General features: G+C 38.2%; 1 protein-coding gene across 21 annotated transcripts in view; it reads left to right on the top strand.

Moving 5' to 3' along the window:
• Positions 1-21,988, top strand: part of CHL1 (cell adhesion molecule L1 like) — a 219,986-nt gene that overhangs the window by 15,551 nt on the left and 182,447 nt on the right. The window contains exon 1 of one of the 21 annotated variants that reach the window (XM_082739878.1): positions 6,153-6,285. The exons of the other annotated variants lie outside the window; for them this stretch is intronic. The gene's annotated coding sequence lies outside the window, so the exon portion shown is untranslated. Of the gene's footprint in view, positions 1-6,152; positions 6,286-21,988 lie in introns of those variants that run through there. 21 annotated transcript variants of the gene reach the window in all.

Here is a 21,988-nt window from a genome sequence, read left to right as displayed (position 1 = left end):
TATGCCCAGGAGCACATATGACTTAGAGAAGCGAGTGTGACAGGAGAGTGAACTTTGGAAAGCTGGCGGCACCCGTGTCTGGAGAGGGAGGCTAGAAGTGAGAGGATGGGCAGCTGAGGACACCTCAAGCCGAGATGCCTTAGCAGAATGGGCTTTGCTGATGCTCTGCAAATCCGTTTGCATTTATCCTTACTCTTCTATTTAACGTGGAAGGGGCTTGGCCTTAGGAGAACTAGGCCTTATGGCAGAGTCCGAAGGATGCTTGGTGAAACTCAAATGCCTGGAAACCGGGAGGTGACTACTCAGATCCCACAGGCACCGGGCTTGAGGAGGGACAGAAAAGAGCCTCTCCTGTGCCCTTTATATTTCTGTTACAACCACAAATGAAAAAGGAAGCAGACTTCTTGCACCGAAATAATAATTGTGCATTTGGCTTCCATCTTTCTTTACTGTAACGTTCAGAAGCAGGCTTGGAATGCGAAGCGGACTCCTGGGTGGCTAGTACCAACATCATTCTTGAATCTTCCTGCAGCACTGTGCGAGCGCAGAGCAAGAAGCAGGTCAAGAATATACAGCAAGGCAGCTGTCTTGGGCTATTTCTTTTCTCTTCAGGTGCTCCCTGATCATGGATGAAGAACAACCACTGCCATGTATGCTGTGGGTTCCGTTCGTGCTCTCACCGCCTCTACTTCCTCACGCCTTCGCGTGTTCTTCCTTCTGTGGCATGCCATCTTTCTCTTGGCGCCTGGGATCCCCACGCACCATCATTCTCGTACCTCTGTTACATGATCCCATCCTTCTGATAAACACAGATGTTTTTCTCCTGCAGTCTTGCCAAAAGCATGTACAGAGTATTGCACTACATTTTTCATATCTCAGAAACTAATTCAGCAGGTAAAATGCAATATATGTAACCCTAACATACTCTGCTCTGGTGAATTCTATAATGGTAATACTGAAAATTGCTTTTGAGAGACATACACACATATATCATTTACTGTGATGTTTATAAAAACTAGGTGTTAAATAAATAAATACATAAATAAAAATAAAGACTAGGTGTTTAAGTAAGGTAGGTATTAATTCTATTCAGAGAGGTTGAGGCTCCATTGCTGTAGAGTGGAACTGGAAATCCGGTTGTCTGATTTTATCATAAGTCATTTTCATGACAAACCATTTAGCTGTTGATAAAATATTCCCTTGTTAAGTCTTACATTTTCTGGACAGTTTTCATTTTTAGATGATACAACCTCTAAAGCTGTATTAAGAACTGTTGGGACTGTTGAAACGGAAGCAATCCTTGGATTTTTTCCTGTGGTTTCTTTTGTTGTAACAAAATCCATCTTTACTAGAGCAGAGAGCTCCTTCTGGCCACTGTTGCTTTAGCAGTTGTCCATCTTCTGTCCTCTGCATCCTTTCTTTATTTTTAAATGGTCACAAATCCTGCTTCAACTTTCTCTTGGACACATTGAGATTTATTTCTCATGAGCCATTATGGATAATTCCTCGTTTAGTCTTTTAATCAGTAGACCGCTGCAACCTTCCTCTCATTGGATTTCTGCTTTTTGTCACTGCACTTCTCCATGAAGGTCTAAATGTCCCTGTTAAAATCCCCTTTCTCGCTTGTCACTGTGACCATGATGGCACTTACTTCCCGAAAATTTCCCCTGGCTCCCCACTGCTTTGCAGGCCAAGTAACTGTCACACTTGGTTTCCACATTCAGCCGGACTCAGCCTTCATTATTCCTTTCTACTTTCCTGTATCCTTAGAGACCCTCTCCTTTTACCCAACAGCTTGCTGTTCCAGCCTTCTTAAAGCTCCTGTCTTCTCAGGCGCACGTCCTGCTGTTCTTTCTTCTGGTCACTCCATCATATCCTACTCTCTAAGACCCCCCCCAAATACACCTTCTTCATTATTTCTGTCAGCATGTACTTAACATTTTTAATAGCAAATTAAAAGAAAAAAAGTTTGCCTTAAAACGGGGATTTTATTTCATTACTGTAAGTGAAAGACCAGTGTCAGTGTGAAACAATGAAAGGTAATTAAAAATGTTAATACAATGAAAACAGTCCATGGTCATTAAAGCTAACTGGATACAAATTACCCACCTATCTGCCAAAGGCTTTGGTTTGAAGTCCTGTAACCTCTTTCCTGTTATAAAATAGCAAGATTAGTAAACTTAAAGTGTTGTTAGTGATGCTTTAGGACCTACCTGAGACTTGTACTTTTTTTTTTTTTTTTTTTTTACATTCAGAAGGATCGTAAGACAATTCAAAGAGGATGTTCGCTTATTGCTCTAGAATATGCAGCCCACCTCAGGGGTGAAGACATCCCTTAGAGAAATTCATCACATTTCTCTGCCTTTACCCTACTATATTCCTGCATTTAATCATTAAGTGAAAATTTGTGAAGTTTTTGCTGTGTGAAAATCACTATGCTGGGTAGATAAACAGCAAGATGAATTAGACACAGTAGCTGGCCTGAAGATGCTTATAGTTACCACCGAATATATGCTTACAAAATAGTATCAGTATAAACATATATGTGTTTTGGGGGTCTGGCACTCCTGAAATGTTGTAAACCTCCAGTCTAATTAAGGACATGTACTCAAATAAGAATACTAAAATAGAGGACCAAAAATGCCACAGGAATGTATGGATAATATATGCTCAGAATAGGAAAGATTATTTCCAGTTTGTGCACTATTAAAAGTGTCGGGGGTACCTGGATCGCTCAGTTAGTTAAGCATCTGCCTGCCCTGGGCTCCCTGCTCAATGGGGAATCTGCTTCTCCCTCTCCCTCTTCCCCTCCCCACTGCTGTGTGTGCTCTCGCTCTCAAATAAATAATGTCTTAAAAATATACGGTGAAAGGGTCAGGAAAGACATAGAATTTAAAAGGCAAAGAAGAAATTCCTTTGCAATTACCATTTCTCTGAAGCAAAATAAATGTGCAAGCCCTACTAAATGAGTAATTAATTTTTAGCAGCCTTTATCACACCAGAGTCTAGTGCCATTGGAGAAAAACTTTTTGTGATAAAATGTGATTTGATTACATGTCTGAATTTCCAAAAGGCTTTTCCATGTATTATATAGAACTGGAGTCCTCTGCAATTTGGGATAGGCTTAGAGAAAGCCAAACCTAGGTAGAACCAACCTAATGCCTACTTGACTGAGAAGTCAGGGTGTGTGGACATCTGGAGCCATCGTAGGATGTTTGAGTTCTATGACCTTGGAAGGTGCTTTCCAATTCTGAAATGACCAGGAAATCAGATGTTCCCAGCAGAAAAACACAGTGCCTTCCATGTTTTTCAGGAGGTTTTTTTTTTTCTCCTGTATGTCTCAGAATACTGCTGACTCTATGTTCTGTAGTCCTTTCTAGGACCTGGTTCTCAGTCCTAGAAGCTCAGATAATGCAGATCAGGCTATTGTATATTTAGTTCTCTATATTTAATAGGCTCCTGAAATGAGAAGAGGAAAAAAAAAAAAAAAAAAGGAAAGTAATGATAAGGTCATCAAATACTAAGAGCCGACTGTGAAATACCAGGATTTTCTTAATTCTTGTTTATATTTGTATAATATTCATATATTTTTCAAGTGAAAATGCTTTGTGCTTTTTTTCCCTTAGAGACATTGAGATCACGTGCTATGTTATCAATGTCACTTCTTTTTAATTTTATCTTTTTTATTTATTTAAAAAATTAAAGTTTTATTTATTTAGATAATCTCTACACCTAACCTGGGCTTGAACTCCTACCCCAAGATCAGGAGTCATATGCTCTTCCAACTGAGCCATCTAGGCATCCCCTCCCCTTTAAAAAAAATTTTTTTTAAATATCACTTTCTTATTGGCCATACTAAAGCTTACATAATTGACTTACTGAATCTTCTGTAAGTTGCATTTTAATTATATCAGTAGTTTCACTTTTTTTCTTTTTTTAAAAAAAGATTTTATTTATTTATTGGAGAGAGGGGGAGAGCGTAAGCAGGCGGAGCAGCAGGTAGAGGGAGAAGCAGACTCCCTGCTAAGCAGGGAGCCTGACATGGGACTCAATCCCAGAACCCTGAGATCATAACGTGAGCCGAAGGCAGACACTTAACTGGCTGAGCCACCCAGACATCTCCAGTAATTTCACTTAAAAAAAAATTTTTAAAAAGTAGGTAAATAAATATCCACAGTATTGCTTAGTGATGGATATTCTTGCTTTTGATAGCACCTTGAATAATTCATCCCTCCTTTTGATTGCTGTGGCAATTTCATTAATACCTAGAAATACAGAAAATATAACTTTCTGAAGTTCAAAAAGAAGAAACATTTGTGCGTTAGTAGAGTTGATAAAGCGATAGTTGCAGTGATGTGAAATATTCTAGCTTTATTTTCTGAAGTTACTCTTTGCAAATATGAATCACGTGCACCTAATAAGTAACAGTGACGAGGCATGATTTAGAGACTATAAAATGGAGCATTTGAACACATAACATGAACGGGCATACACATATACATAACTGCTCTTTGGTTAATCTACATAACCTCACTTCTGCTGAATTCACTCTCAGGACCTGCTTTCTCATCAAGCATTTATCAGCACAATGAAAACCTCTTAGAATTGTCACGGATTTGCCTGTACTACCATATGTGAAGTGCAAAAAGTAGCATTATTTCTCGGCCTCATACTAGGTGACTATAAAACTGTTCTGCACATTGGAGTACATCTCTCAAAAGCTTTACAGTTTGACTTTTGCCAAAGCTGCCATTGCCATCTATTGAAGGATGCAGTAGTGAAATTTACTTGAGGTGACCATTCTGTGAATTCAGAATTTTTTTTTTACTTTCAGCATTTCTACTCATTTTTTATTTATTGGTTCAGTTTCATCAAATTTGTCAACTGCCAGCCTAAAGCTTTGGAAATTGGTATGATGAAAGTTCTAAGTGGTAATAAATGTCTTTAGAGGTATTTTAAACCCAAGATTGTGGGACGGATCTGAGACCTACCTGCCCAGATATGGCAGAAAATATAAACAAAAAAATGATGTTTAAAAAAATACTGCCATATCAGTGGAGCGTGTGAATTTTGATCTTGGGGTTGTGAGTTCGAGACCCATGTTTGGTGTAGAGATAAAAAATAAAAACCTTTAAAATAAATAAAAACTCATGACTGGTGGTACAATTTTGCATTGAGGTATTATGGGGAAAATATCATTACTTGAGTTTGAAGTTTTCGCTTTTTGAGGGTGTTTGGCGGAATAATTTTAAATGCTACAGTTGTTTGTTTTTCTTTTTGATTTCCTGTGAATCCAGAGCTGACTCTCCTCTATGACAGTTGAAAAGAATCTTCTTACTTTTTGTGTATTCTTTTTAATGTGGCCAGAAGAAAAATTAAAGTGAATACTCCCTTTCATAAAGCAATTGGGAGTTGATTCTGAATATACCAGACCCTGTTTTTAGAGTGAAAGAATAGCCTCGGAGCCCTCAGATAGTCAACATATACCAGACCTGTCTATAAAAATGATATAAAATAGTTTGTGCTTATAGATGCCTTGTGTAAGATGCGGATTTACCAGAAGCATTTGAATTTCCTATTTCCCTATGACTGCTAACTGACCATTGGTGTTGGTAATATATTTAGGAAGTTTATTTCCTCCTCAAGCGTAGGATGCCATTGGATACTCAAAGAGTATTGCTGGGGGTGACTTTGCAACTGACAAAGTGGAACATACATTTGGGAAAGGGCAGCTAAATATGACCATTCGTATCCAAAGACCTAGCATTTTCACATTTGCTAGCCATTTCCTAATTTAATCCAGTGGTTCCTGGATACCATACCCAGACCTTCTTTCTTTAGCAGTGTGTTGATTTATGGAAATGTTTTGATAGAGGCTCAAAAGCTAACACCAGATTCAGCAGTGCAGAAAGACTCCAAATCATATTCTCCTTTTTGTCAATATTTTCACTAGGGCAATGTAAGATTAAATCACCTGGAATTAGTTATGTGCCACTTCAGCAACCTTTTGTGCTCCGTCTGCTACAAGCTGTTTGTGCTGATTAGCAGTTTAAAAGTCTGCAGAGGAAGGAAAATTTTAGTAGCTTGCCTTCTTTCTTTCTTTCTTTCATTCTTTCTTTCTTTCTTCTTCATCTTTTTTTTCCCCTCTTTAGTTCTGTGTGCACTGGGGTAGGAATTACCCTCTTTGCAACTCCTGAATGACTTGGTTGAACAGATGCATGGTGGAAAGGAACGGTATCTGTAGCTATGCTCCCAGCAACAAAAGATGAGAACAAGTGATTCCAAGTAAAGTGTGTGTATGTGTGTGTGTGTATGTGTATGTACGCGTATAGCTCTGATTCCAAGGAGTCCTTCCTTCCTTCATCAAATATTTATTGAGCTGTTGATAAATCCCAGGCACTGTGCTAAGATTAAGATGACAAATTCCCTGCCTTCCGGAGTTTACCATTACTGAGAATGTCAGCCGATAAATAAGTAAACAAATAAAATCATTACAGGAAAGAAACAAAGGGAGACCGTAGAGAAGGATGAAAGGAGGAACTTACTTTTAGAGAGGGTTTTCTGAGAAGGTGACTTTCAAGCCAAGCCAGAAAGGAAGGAAGGCTCACAGGAAAAGAGCCAGAAGAGCAGGGTTCCAGGCAGAGGGGCAGCAAGCGGAAAGCACTGTGGAAGACAGGAATTTGGCACGGTCTTGAGCTGACAGAAGGCCAGAACCTGGAGCGTAGAGAGCTGGGACGTGATTGGCACAGGAAAGGTTAGGGCAGATCTTGTGAGGCCTCCCAGGTTATGGATAAAGAGAAAAATGAGTTTCAAGCACAGTGTAGAACTTCAAAGGAATCCAAGCAGTTAAAGCAAGTGGATCTGATTTATGTTTGTAAAAAAAATCGCTTTAGCTGTTGCATGGAGAGGGAATTGCAACAGGGATCAGGATCTGTTGGAATTCCACATGGGGAGTGAGAACAACTTGGACTTGAACTGGGGTGCGATAAAGGGGATTTGTGAGACTGTTTATTGTACTTTTAATAAGATGATATGGGTGGTTTGGGGATTGTTCTGAGAAATAGCACACAGCCCCTGCAGGCAGAAACCTACAAGAGAAACAACCACAGAATATGGAGTTGTGAGACAAGGAGGTTTAAGATATGTGTTGCCATGCTGCCTCGCAGCAGAGGGATTTGGATGAGCCCCAGGAGGGCTCAGGACTGGGGTGAGTGACATTTAGTGAGCTTCCAGTATGAAAGAGGGCATGCACTGCTGAAAGAAGGCACTGCAGTGCACTGGGGGAACCTGCTCATTAATTCTTACAGCACTTTTGTGTTGGCTGTAGAAGATGAAAGACATTTTCCATTCAATTATTGATCATAAGCATGATATGTGTTGATTAAAATGGCAAGATAATTTATATCAAATAGAATTTGGTTATCTTTTTTTCCTTGGCTATATTTCAATAAATCATATTTAAGTTTCCCCAAGTGAGTAGAGAACACAGTACCTGCCTCCCCCTTTCTAAGGAAAGAACTATTGTTAAAAGGGTTACTGAATAGCAAGTAAATTATGTTGGTTTTAAACCAAATGCCCACCCTAGCTTGGGGCATATACCTTATTAGTAATGTGAAATGCTTCTCAATGTGTTCTAGGAAGATTAAAGTTTAGGCTTTGGAAGTTTATTTTCATATTTATATGAAAAAGATACAATTTATTTGTTACATAGATAATGACAAGGAACAAAGAGTACGTTTTAAATTTTAAGAAAAAAAGGCAACAAACACAATGGGAAAACGGACAAAGCGAAAAAACACATTTTAGAGAAAAACTCAGTCGGCTAAAAATACATGTAAAAATACTCAACCTCACAATAATCAGGGCAGTGCAATTAAAATATCCTTGAAAACAAACTAGTTCCTTCATACTATGGAATACTACTCAGCAATCACAAAGAGTGGACCGAATGCAATGACATGAACAACTCTCAAAAGCCTTATGCTGAGTGAAAGAAGCCAGACACAAGAGGGTAAATACTGTGTGTTTCCATTTGTAGGATAGTCTAGAAAAGGTAAAACTGGAGGGCTAGAAATAAAATCAGTGATTTCAGGGACTGGTGGGTGGGGTTGGGAGTTGAAGTGATCTAAAACTTGTTTATTTTACTATAGATAAATTATACCTTAGTAAAGTTGATGAAAAAAAAAAGCAGCGAGGATCTGTGTAACATTTATTGGGCTGTAAGAGTGAGAATATCTAAAACTGAATGTTGTGAAGATATCAGGAAATGGAAGCATTCATGCTCTGCTGGTGTGAGTGAAAAGTGACAAAAGAACCCCCTTTGGGAGGAGGAATTCACAATAGCTAGGGAGGTTGAAAATATTTATGCCCTGGGATGCCCCAGCCATTCTGCAGCTGCAGAAGTCTCGCACATGGGCTCCGGGGGACTATGCAGTCAGGGTGGAAGAATATCCTCTGCCATTCAAGGTTCTCCTAGTTGGACTAAGAATCAAATTGTCATGAGAGAGAATAATGGGAGAAAATCAAATTTAATTTCATACACACGAGAAATCCACCCAAACATGGAAATTCCAAAGATAGGCAAAGTGAGGTATATAAATCCTTCTGACCAAGGAGAAGGGGGTAGGGGTATACGACTTCAAAGGGAATGAATGCAGTCCACAGGAAGATGGAAAGATTAAATGCTTGATAAAGAGATGCTTCTGGGCCCCTCAGAAACAAATGATGTAGAGGACTTTGATCAAACAGACCTAGCTAGGTTTCCCCTTATCTACTGTAGTAATTCATATCATAATGTAGTTGTCCATGGTGTGGCTCTCTTCTTGGAACAGGTCCTCTATCTGAATTATTATTAGGTAGTTGAGGAGGGAAGTAAAGAACTTTTCTTGAATGTGCTGGGTTTTGATTGCTTTTAACTCAAAATAATCTTTATATTAAAGTGGCCCATCTTGGGACAGCCTGCCTTTATCCCCTACAATACAAATAAGTTCTGTGCAACCATTTGTTCTGTTTTTTTTTTTTTTTTTTTTTTTTGTTTGGTTTTATTTTTTTAGTAGGCTCTACACCCAGCATGGGGCTTGAACTCATGACTCCACAATCAAGAGTTGCATACTCTCCTCACTGAGCCAGCCAGGTGCCCCTTCAGATGCCCCTTACCTTTTGTAAGAGTAAAAAATGGAAACAACCTACATGTCCATCAAAAGGGGTTAAATAGGGGTGCCTGGGTGGCTAGGTAGTTAAGCATCTGCCTTCAGCTCAGGCCATGGTCCCAGGGTCCTGGAATCGAGCCCCACATTGGGCTTCCTGCGCTGCAGGAAGCCTGCTTCTCCCTCTCCCACTCCCCCTGTGTGTGCTCCTTCTCTGTGTGCCTCTCTCTGTCGAATAAATAAATAAAATCTTGAAAAAAGGGGGGGTTAAATAGCTTGAAATATTTAAATATACATGTTGACTTTATAGAACAGTTCAAATGAGTGAACTAAATATAAATGTAGATTTTTAAAACAATGTATGTGGAAAAAAGAAAGTGTCAGAATGACGCCTTGTGTATGATATTGTTAAAAAAATAAAACTCAACTGGGTAAATTTTTTAAATCTGTGGGCAGATTTAAAGTATCCCATCTAGCAGATAGAAAAGAGCTCTCAGAAGCTGTACAAAAATCAAAGACTACTAGGAGCAGAAGGCAGCACATACAAGGATTAGTAGCAAAAAAGTGAATTGTTTCAGACAAGGTCACTTTCCTTTAGAAGACTGTAGGGGGTCCATTGGGTAGATTAGCTCCCTAGTGCTGATCAGATGATTCTTGATTGACTGGTTAAGATTCAATTTCCAGGACAGGCTGTAACTGTAACCAAGTTAAGTCTTGGTTTGGTTAAGCTCAGCGAAAGCAACTCCATTTGGGGCTTCTTATCTCATTGTTAACAATTCCAATTATGTGAATTAAAAATACTAGTGCAACATTATATTCTCTTTATAGAATAGTATAAAAGATGTTTTGCTTACACATTAAATTAAATATGTTGGTTCTTCCTAGGAGTAAAGGGAGGTGGAATTTCAAAGAGAAATTTGAACGACTTTCAACTTAATTTCTTGTATTTATTTATTTAAACAGTGATTGTTGGGGGTGCCTGGTTGGCTCAGTTGGAAAAGCCTGTGACTCTTAGTCTCTGTGTTGGGAGTTTGAGCCCCATGTTGGGTTTGGAGCCTACTTAAAAAAATAAATAAAAATAAAAAGGGAGTTCTGAGGCAAATATGACAAAATGTTAATATTTAAAAATTCTAGATGGCAATTACATAGGAATTTTTAAATTATATATTCTATATCTAAATTTCTTCATAAAATAAAAACACCTAAGCTACATTGCAAAATTGCCAATGTGGAATTTGTGATTTTTGATCAAGTGAAAACGTTATCACCAAAGACTGATAAATAACTTTGTTTCAGCTCTTTATTGCAATGTAGGTCTATCAGAGTGTTTGGAGATAACGGACCCTAAACTTTCTCAGAGATTAACTTGTTTAGATCTAAGAGAAATCTCATGCCATTCCACTTTTAACTTCATGGTAGTTGTCACAGACTAGACAAAAAGTCAACTCAGTCTCCTCTTCACAAGATCCATACAAGACTTATTTATACATGAGTAGTACTTAGGTAAACTTCCTGATGTTTATGTTTGTTCTGTAAGTGTTCTTGCTGTTGGAATATAGATGAGCACCCATTGAAGAGGAGGGTTTAAATTATCTGTTTAATATTAAGTTAATTAGACTGTAGATACTATACTTATACAAGATATTACTCTATTGTACCTTAATATTTATTGACTTAATTTATGAAAATATATTACATGCTCAAAAATGATATGACTACATATGTGTCAAATCTTATTTAAAAATTTAGGTTCATGGGGCGCCTGGGTGGCTCAGTGGGTTAAGCCGCTGCCTTCGGCTCAGGTCATGATCTCAGGGTCCTGGGATCGAGTCCCGCGTCGGGCTCTCTGCTCAGCAGGGAGCCTGCTTCCTCCTCTCTCTCTGCCTGCCTCTCTGTCTACTTGTGATCTCTCTGTCAAATAAATAAATAAAATCTTTAAAAAAAAAGATTTTAAAAATTTAGGTTCATTTTAACTTAGGCTTACAGTACTATTTCATTTCCTTGCAAAATAATTAGAAAACTGCGTATATTTTATATCAATCTAAAGAAGTACCAAAAATTGGCCCCTGAAATGAAAATCAAGGTTCTTATTCACACATACCTGTATTACTTGACCTATATTCAATTCTTCTTGTTGCTATAAATGATTACCACCAAATTAGTGGCTTAAAAGAACATAGATTTGTTCTCTTGAAGTTCTGGAGGTTAGGAGCCCAAAACAAAGTGTCAGTAGAACTACTTCCCTTTAGACCCTCTAGAGAAGAATCTGTTTCTCTGCTTTCTTTTAGCTTCTAGAATCCACCTGCTTTCCTTGGCTTATGGCCCCATCCTTCATCTTCAAAGCCAACAGTGTAGCATTTTCCAGTTTGTCTTTCTCTTTTCTGCCTTTACATCATCTGTTCTAACTCTCACCCTCTGCCTTCTTCCTATAAGGAACCTGTGATTATATTAGACTCATTCACGTAATCTAGGATAATCTCTCTATCTTGAGATCCTTAATATAATAACATCGGCTAAGTCCCATTTATCATGTAAGGCAACACTCTCATAGGTTCCAGGGATTAGGATGCAGGTTAGGATCTTGTGATGTCTTTATTCCAACAACCACACCAAACTTCACACTATTTTCTGCTTGACATAACAATGAAATTAAGTGAACTTTTGATGAAAACATTTTGGTCCATCACTATCACTATATGATATAAAATAGTGATCCTTAAGTGAAGTGTTATGGGAACACAAATCTGCATTGCAAAGTTAATATTAGAAAGTAAAGGTTCTCTAAGTTTGACGCATAGAGTTAAAATAACTTGTGTGTGGGCAGTATACCATCTTTTGTTTTTAAAGGTGTAATCTGTTCAGAATGTGGTATTTTTGTACTGTAACTACATTGTATCATGGATAAAGAATAGGACATATCTCAGAGTATTGTTACAATTACTAAGTGAGTTATTTTTTTTTATTTTTATTTTTTTAAAGATTCTATTTATTTATTTGACAGACAGAGAACACAAGTAGACAGAGGCAGGCAGATAGAGAGGAAGGGAAGCAGGCCCCCTGCTGAGCAGAGAGCTCGATGTGGGACTCGATCCCAGGACCCTGAGATCATGACCTAAGCCGAAGGCAGCGGCTTAACCCACTGAGCCACCCAGGCGCCCACTAGGTGAGTTATTTTTAAAACTGTTACAACAGTGACTGGTGTGTAGCTTTTGCTAAATACATCTTTGTTGCAGTTTTTAATACTACTAGATTCACTGAACTATCAAAGGCGATATTGGCAACATTAAGTAACAGAATTTAGTGGGAGAGAAAAGTGCAAAAATTGATCAAAATAACTCAAAAGGAAAAAAATATTCTTTTAAGGAAAAAAAATAACTCAAAAGGACTGGTGTAAAAAATTGATTAAAATAACTGAAAAGTAAAAAATTTTAAGGAAGAAAGTAAAATAACTCAAAAGGACTGTGTCAGGTACTGATTGACTAGAGGGTTAAGTTCTTAAATTCTTTATTCATTCAATAAGCAGTTGTGAGCACTTAGGATACCAAGTTGTCTATTAAGTTCAGAAATAATGGTGAGCAACTGGAGTGCTATCTACCCTTACAGAGCCTCCAGTCTAACTCAGGAAGTCTGTTAATAGAGGAACAATAAGCATTGGGATGGAAATTGTACAGGGTATCAGATTGTATTTTATCTGATCCTTAGGGTTAAGCCAAATTTAACATCGTTGAAGTCAGAAAATGAATTAGAGATTCATCCAGTAGAATGGAGTCTAAATCAATTCTTAAATATATGTATATATTCCCCCCCTTTATAAGACAGCTTATAAAGCCAAAGTGAAAGCTGGGTCAAGCATGAAACAATTCAGTTTCTTATTCATGTGCACACGCTGATAATCCCATACTCACCACCACCATTGTCTAGGAACTCCACAGTGATTGTGCTTCTCTGGATATGTAAAATCAAGAGAGTGATTGTGAAATACGTAATGATGGGATAATTAGTACTTTTCTGTCTTTTCTTAAAGATTTTATTTATTTGTCAGAGAGAGTGAGGGTATGAGCAGAAGCAGGGAGAATAGCAGGCAGAGGGAGAGGCAAGCTCCCTGCTGGGCAAGGAGCCTGATGTGGAACTTGACTCCAGGACCCCAGGATCAGGACCTGAGTGAAATGCAGATGCTTAACCAACTGAGCTACCCAGGCGTCCCTTTTCTTAAAGTGAAAATATTTCCATGACTTATTAGAGAAAAAGAAAATTGCCTTATCGTGCTTATAGTTTTTATCTTTCCCCTCATTTTCCAAAATGCTTCCTCCTCTCCCCAGTGTTTAGTACACAATCAACTCTAAGTAGATCCTTTCTGATAGACTGCACATAGGAGAGTTTTGAAAACATAACAAGAAGGGTGTCTTAGTCCTTGTCAAAATATTTTCTTGTTGAAAACAGAAAATTTTTGGTGAAAGCTGAAATGCATGTCAGTTTAATTCATGCCTATTATTTCAGGTAAATAATTTCACCAGGAGTTCTTCATTGGTAAAATCAGTGTTTATGTCATGTAAGAGAGTAGCAGGTGTAGCTACCAGGGTTGAAAATGTGTAAATGTTTTCTACCTCCTCCCACTCATGTCCATCTTACTTTTACTTTTTTTTTTTTCAAAGATTTTATTTGTTTATTTGACAAGAGATCACAAGTAGGCAGAGAGGCAGGCAGAGAGAGAGGAGGAAGCAGGCTCCCCGCCGAGCAGAGAGCCCGATGCGGGACTTGATCCCAGGACCCTGAAATCATGACCTGAGCCCAAGGCAGACGCTCAAACCACTGAGCCACCCAGGCGCCCCCCCCCTTTCTTACTTTTACTTTAATAACCACCACCTATGAATTCCTGTCTGCTAAAACTAAGCAGGGGGCACCTGGGTGGCTCAGTCATTGGGTGTCTGCCCTCAGCTCAGGTCATGATCCCATAGACCTGGGATGGAGCCCTGCACAGGGTTCCCTCCTCATCTCTCCCTGCCTCTCCCTCTCCCCTGTTTGTGTTTCATCTCTCGCTGTCTCTCTCTCTGTCTAATAAAAAATAATTTTTTTTAATGTTAAAAAAAAATAAAAAACTAAGCAAGAAGCAGACATCTATGGCCATACCACCCTGAATGTTCCAATCTAAAAGTAAGCAGGAAATTGTCTTGTAAATCATTAAAAAAAAAAAAATTCCTGCCTCACTTTTTATGGAAAAGTAACATAAGAAGAAACATGGGAAGACAGGAAATGATCTATTAATCCCACAAAGGTAGACCTGAATTTGGGGCCCAGAATAGCACTGCGTATGTGTGCAACAGTAAGTGATGCTCCTTAGGACCAATTGGGAGAGTATTATGCTTCTGAAGTATTCAAGAGGGCACGAATTGCATGGAGCACTGGGTGTTGCACGTAAACAATGAATCTTGGAACACCGCATCAAAAACTAATGATGTATTTTATCATGATTAAGATAACACAATTAAAAAAATAAAATGATAAAAAAAAGAAAGAAAAAACAAACCCTGTCTTTTCTCTAGCATTCTTAATTACTTTATATGGAAATAAGGGCAAAAAGGTTCATAACACTTTGAAATACAGTTTGTGACATATGTTTGGAGAGAGGAAACAAAAGGCATGGAATAGCAATCAAAAGCTTTCAGAATTAGGGTGAATTCTGGAAACAATAGCATGTGTGGGCCCCAACAGTAGCTTTAGTGTGGATGAGTCACAGCAGAAGTGTTGGCTTTTTTTAGTGTGTAGGGGCTTTCCAGTCTTTTAGACAAATTACTCTCCTTTGTGCATCTACGGATGTTTTCTCCTCTGGGATTTTCTTTTTTGTCTCCCTTCTCTTTTTACTCGCTGTCCATTCCTGGAGATACCTGCCCTCATTACTCTGGGTCTCCTGTTAGTGATTTTGTTACAGTATCTGCATTCTGCTATGTTTGCTTCCAGCTGTGAGCCAAAGGAAAGGAAAGCCGCCAGTGCTCATCGGGCGAGGTTATGGACTCATGCTGGGTTCCTTCAGCGATTGACACAGGCTCAAGGAAGATGATTGGCAGGACTTCCCATTTTCTCTCTTATATTTATCGCAGCTAACGTCCTGCTGTATCTGTCCGTGGGTAGATCCAGTGGATAGATCGATCCATCCATGCATCTGTTTATTTTGGCATGCGTCTTTGCAGTCGAAACAAACGATACCTGAATGGATTTGATCTGTCACAAGACTGCTGTTGAGATTAACGAATCAGGATTTAGGAGAAGTTGAGACCAAGTTTAACGATGTTTTTGGCAGGTGTAGTTTTAATCATAATATATTTTCTTCAGTGGAATTTCAATTCAGTTAAATATGTAATGAAAACACAGGGGAGTATTTGAAGAATCATTTAGTCTCTGTCCAGGTGGCATGCTTCTGGATGGAATTATATACAATCTAAGAATGGGGGGGGGTGTCCCTTAAAGGATTACCCCAATCATTAAATAAATAAATAAATGAATATTATTTTTGAGAGAAAGAGAGTTTGTATGTGAGCTGGGCAGGGAAGGTGCAGAGAAAGAGGGGGAGAGAATCCTAAATAGGTTCCACATTCAGCGCTGAGCCCATCACGGGCTTAATCTCATGACCCTGAGATCATGACCTGAGCTGAAGTCAAGAATCAGGTGCTTGACTAACTGAGCCATGCAGGAACCCCACCAAACTGCTTAAACTGTGCAAAAATGTGTATTTAGATGTTAAATATTCAGTGAGATACCTACACATCATAAGAGATCTTTTACATAAACTCGGTTGTGTAAATATACATACATGTGTAACAGGGACAGTATTTTTATTTTTATTTATTTGTTTAAAGATTTTATTTATTTATCTGACAGAGATCTCAAGCAGGCTGAGAGAGACAGAGCGGGAAGCAGACTCCCCACCGAACAGAGAGCCCGACATGGGACTGGATCCCAGAACCCCGAGATCACAACCCGAGCTGAAGGCAGAGGCCCAACCCTTCGAGCCACCCGGGCACCCAGGGACAGTATTTTTAAAAAGTGATCATATCTAAATAGTTACTTTATTTCTATTTCTTTTTTTTTTAATTTTTAAAAGATTTTATTTATTTATTTGACAAAGAGAGAGAGATCATACGTAGGCAGAGAGACAGACAGAGAGAGGAGAGGAATCAGGATCCGCGCTGAGCGGTGACCCCAATGTGAGGGCTCCATCCCAGGACCCTGAGATCATGACCTGAGCGGAAAGCAGAGGCTCAACCCACTGAGCCACCCAGGCGCCCTCTATTTCTTTTTGTAGTGGAATTAAGCAGATTATAATTTACATAAACTGGTAGCATGTGGGGACTCCATATCTTCCCATAGTGTGTTGTATGATAATACAATTTTAGAATGGGTCGTTAGCCCTTGTGAGGTCCAGGGACATAGGATAGCAATAGATTGCTATCAAAGCCAAGAAGAAGATAAGGTGGCATCTTTTTCCTGTAGAGCCCTCAATCCTCTGTTACTTTGAAATCACCTCAGTGGCGTATTTTAAACTCAAGATAGGCTGTCTTTCTGCTTCCTGATGATTGTTTTAGTGGTGGATTTGACCATATGTGTATCAAATATGGAAAGTAATGTCCATTAAATGGAGCAAAAATGTTCTTTTAGAGGGAAAGAAAGTGATTTAAATTTTTAGATCCTCCTGGGATCTCATTAAAGTTCTCTTTCTTTAATAGATTGTGCAGCCTAATAGTTATCAGGAATCCTGCAGTGCACATGGCTGATAGGTTAGTTTACACAGGATTAATTGTGTAATTTTGTAGGCAACCAGCACAGTGAACATTGATTTTTGCATTAGTCCTGTGTGTTGTTTGTAAGAGAGATTCTGCTATTTTAAGGTGGTGTAACATTTCACTTTTTATTAATTATAATTTCTACCAACATGTTTTATGCCTGATACAATTTATTATAAAAGTTTTTCCTAATTTTTTTTTCTAATTGCTATGTCCTTCAGAAACTTCATTAATTTTGAGCAGTGATGTGTAAAAAAGTGACAGGAGAAAATGCCTTTCACAGAACATTCTCTGACTGGCTAGTTTCCCCATGCCTTTGTCGATAAGTTGCCCAAACCTTTTCTTAGAATACAGAGGTAATTCAGTTGCATCTATTCCAGCTATACTGTGAATAATTAATGCGAGAAATAACCTGACAATATTACATTTCTCAAACCCCAAAATGTGAATGTCCAAAGGAGAGCAGGCTATTCAGAACAGAATCTAGTTTCTAGAATATGTAGATCTCTAGAGTCTCATATTTCCTGAAATATTTGTCCATATGGAAGGAATACAGAAAAGGGTTTTTTGCTTGAATTTTCCAGGTAATTAGGTCAGCTCTCAACTACAGTGTGTCCACTCTCTGTGGGTATAAAATGCCTATTGGGATTTCAGTGGGATCATTATAAGTGGGTTTAGAATATACTTTGTTATATTCTGTGCGCTTTTGAGAAAACAGAAAATGATGTTGATTAGGCCTTAATTTTTACACTTTTCTTGTCTCAAACTAGCAAATCAATTACTTGCCCGTGTCCCTCTTACTACACCCCCACATTTGAGAATAAATTAGATAAAATTTTCCTCCCTTCATATCATTGTGGTTCCTCCAGTAAAAGGAGCTGAACACCTCTTAGCTTTTGCTACTTTTGTTTTGTTTTGTTTTGCTTTGCTTTGGGCGGATCCTCCCCCTGCTGCCTTCTCCCCCACCGTGAGTGTCTCAGCGTTATGAAGAGCCAACGGGAGCTATACAAAGTGAGTGCTTGAAATGTGTGCTGAGTGACCAACTGGCCCCTCCTGGAAGAACTCTGTTAAACACTTCCTTACCACAGCTTCAAAGAGGGGCTTGCTTCTGAAGGATCAAAGGATCTCTTGTATAATAAATTTGGAGCATTCACGATAAAATGAAGAGAATAACATGTCTTTTAAGCTCCTGTATGACTCCCGGATTATGTGGAGGGACTAAAGAAGTGGTGGTTCTCTCAGGCTTTTGTGTCACGTTAAGCAGAAATAGATGAAAGCAAAGCTTAAAACTGACAAAATCCCAAGTAGGGAAGCTCTGGTCCACAGCTCATTCACTGGGTCATAACAAACTATCGGCTGAGGATTTGAAAAAAATAAATAAGTAAATAAATTTAAAAAAAAAAAAAGGGAAGAAAAAAGAAAAGCAAGCAAGAAAGAAAAGATTTCCTTTCCTAGTGAAGGACTGAGTTTGCTTTGTGTCATTTTACACTGCGTGCCTTCTCAGAGTATGTACACCACTTGTTTTTCTGACATGGGCATTAGGTCATGACGTTTCTGGGAAAGGACTGGAATTGGAATCACAAATACGGGTTCTACACTTAACCTTTGTCACTTGCTACGTGTGACGTTAAAGAAGTAACTTAACCTTCCTCATTTTTAAGTAAATCTAGCAAATTAACACAAACTTGTTTCAAGGAGTAAATGAAAAAAAAAATCTTTGTGAGAGTGTTATAAAATGTAAAGTCTCCTATTGTTTTAATATAGGTAGTTTGCAATAAAATTCGATTAAACAATTACAACAGATTTTAGCTCTCTGTTTTGAGGCCGAATAGTCACTTTTTACATTGAACTTTGTCTTGAGTAGTTTGAATAATGTTTGAAAACGTTGAAATTGTGTTCAATGTAGTGGATACATGAAGATGCGTGTGTGCTTCTGGAGAGGGTCCTAAGCTTTCTCCAGATTTTCAAATGCATCGGTGAGCCTCATGGGGTTAAGAACCCCTTAACTAGACAAATCATCACCAATTTCATTTCACATTAATTGGTAGTACTGGTACTATAGTTCTGGGTACCTGAAGAATGAGTTTAATGTATTGGTTTATATTTAATAAGAGTTTTTATCTACTGGAAATTCTGCTGAGGGAGAAAAATCAATGCAGATTGGAGATCTAAATTAACTTTCCCCAGTATTTCTTTAAAAATTGTTTTTGTTATTTCCCATAATTAAGACAGATTCTTTTTTCTTTCTTTCCTCACCACCACAGTCACTACCACCATCTATTCCTCTTTTGCTTGAAATATGTAGAAAACTGCAGATGCACAATTTTATGGAAAACTGAAACAGATCTAGTCCACAGGTCAACTTTTACATCTTGTAAAGTAGGACTGCTTTAAATATGGTATTTTTCTAAATGTTGACTTTTAATATCTAAATCTTTTAATATCTAGAGAACGTTTATGTTAGTTGCAATTTTCAACTGTCAGTGTATCTTTAGACTTTATTTATTTTTTTTTTAAGATTTTATTTGTTTATTTGACAAGAGAGAGATCACAAATAGGCAGAGGCAGGCAAAGAGAGAGGGGGAAGCAGGCTCCCTTCTGAGCAGAGAGCCCCATGTGGGGCTCGATCCCAGGACCCTGAGATCATGTCCTGAGCCGAAAGGAGAGGCTTAACCTACTGAACCACCCAGGTGCCCCAATATCTTTAGCTTTTTTTCTTGTTCTCTATCACCCCAAATGTATCTCACTGTAAATGTGTTGGTGTAATCCTTAACTATACTTTCAACTTATCTAGCCCAATACAAATTTTGTTGTAATAAATATCAAAATATCGCAATTGATATTCTACCCTTAACATCATCGAAAATGTTTGGATCACCTTATATTTATGATTGATTTGCTGATCACTTTTTGACTGGAGTAAAAAAAAAACATGGTAACCCCTACTGGTTGTCATTAAGTTATGCTTAGAATTCACATATTCCTCTCTTTACTGAGAGTAGTTTGGCATCTACCACCTACTGCACTCATTGTGGAGGCACTGGGGAGTGATGGTCTTGGCTCATATACTGGCAGGTTGTTTCAAATTATTAATTTGGTCTTATGAATAACACTATTATGTTTGTATATGATTCCTCCTGCACACAGTTTCCTGGAGATCTTCCTACAGAGTCATTTTGATTTGATCCACATTAAAGATACTTTTAGAGTTGTCACTGAATTTGCATATTCTGTTCTGTATTACAATTAATAGGATTATTGTATTATGATAAAAGCTAAATAGTCTATTTAGACTATTTAGATTATTAGCCTCTAAATGTCTAAATGTCCTTCAGTTTTTAGATGTCCTATGACATCTCTTTATAGCAGTTTTCAACTTTTTAAAAGTGTATTTATATTTTAGTCATCTTTACACCCATCACGGGACTCAAACTCACAACACTAAGATGAAGAATTGCATATACTTCCAGCTGAGGCAGCCAGGTGCATTTAGATTTTCTTTTAGTTACTGAGTAACTTATTCATGCTCTGCTGATTAGCTATATATTTTCACAGTTTTACAAGTTAGATTTTGCACTTAGATTATTTTTTACCCAACAAACTTTCCATTTGCTAGTGAGTGTATGTAAAACAATAATTATGTTAGACACTGCCTATTTTTAAAAATTTTTTATTTATTTATTTGACACAGAGAGAGAGAGAGAGAGAGCACCAGTAGGCAGAGAGGCAAGCAGAGAGAGAGGGGGAAGCAGGCTCCCTTCTGAGCAGAGAGCCCGATGCGGGGCTCGATCCCAGGACCCTGAGATCTTGACCTGAGCCAAAGGCAGAGCCTTAACCCACTGAGCCACCCAGGCGCCCAACATTACCTATTTTTAATTGAAAAATTGTTGTTGTTGGTTTTTTTTTTTTTTTTTTTAGCTTTACTGAGGTATAACTGACACATAAAAATTGTGTATATTTAAAGCGTGCAACATGATTCTGTATACATATACAGAGCCAAATGATTACCGTAGTCAAGCTAATTGACATATCCACAACTCACATAGTTACTGTGTATGAGGGTCAGTGGGGAAGGATCTACTCTCTTAGCAAATTTCAAGTATACAATAAAGTATTATTAACTGCAGTCCCCCTGCGGTATATTTAGCTCCCCAGAACTTAATCATTTTGTAACTGAACATTTGTACCCTTTGACCAACATCTCTGTAAGTGCCACCACCCAAGTCCCTGGCAGCCAGCACTCTACTCTGTACTTCTCTAAGTTTGACTTTTTCAGATGACACAAGTCTAAATGAGATCATACAGCATTTTTCCCTTAGTGTCTGACTTATTTCCATAGCATAGCGTCCTCTGTGTTCATCCATGTTGTTGCAAATGGCAATAATTCCTTCTTTTTTATGGCTGAATCATATTTCTGTGTGTGTGTGTGTGTGTGTGTGTGAGACTGTTTCTTTATCCCTTCATCCAACAACAGATACCTAGGTTGTTTATAGCTTGGTTATTGTGAATAATGCCTCAATTAACATAGGAATGCACATATTGCTTTGGCATACTGATTTCATTGACATTATCTCTGTTACGTGATTTACCATTTATAAAATCTTATTGCCACACTGTGCGGGTGGTGAGGCAGAGTTTTGGTAGCTCCAGTTTAAAAAAGGAAGATGCAGAAGTTCGTGGTGGCTGTGACCTACTTAAGGGTACATCTAGTGAGTACCAGAGTGGGTGTCTGTGTTCCCCGTCATAGAACTTTATAACATGTCTAGAATTTTCTAAGCTGCTTTGCTCCCTTCTCTGCACAAAGACCTTCTCTGAAAAGAACCAAGGAGCACTTAAAATTCTTCCTCTAAGGTAAGGGCTGAACTTGACATCTTAGACAAAATCAATTCTGTTGCTTCTTTTCTCCCCTTTTTCTTTGCTTCCTAATGAATAAGACATCTTGTATCATTGCAACCTTGAGTTTATCGAAAATACAAACATATGAACCGGAGTTATCATCCTGATGCATAATTTGAACTTGTCATTTCTTTAGAAAAAGCCACAATGGTCTTCTGTTCCAAGATGTAG

Source organism: Mustela nivalis (genome assembly GCF_964662115.1).
Source record: "Mustela nivalis genome assembly, chromosome: 1".
Taxonomy (NCBI): domain Eukaryota; kingdom Metazoa; phylum Chordata; class Mammalia; order Carnivora; family Mustelidae; genus Mustela; species Mustela nivalis.
The sequence above is the reverse complement of the archived record's forward strand: the minus strand, read 5'-3'. Positions and strand labels throughout refer to the sequence as shown.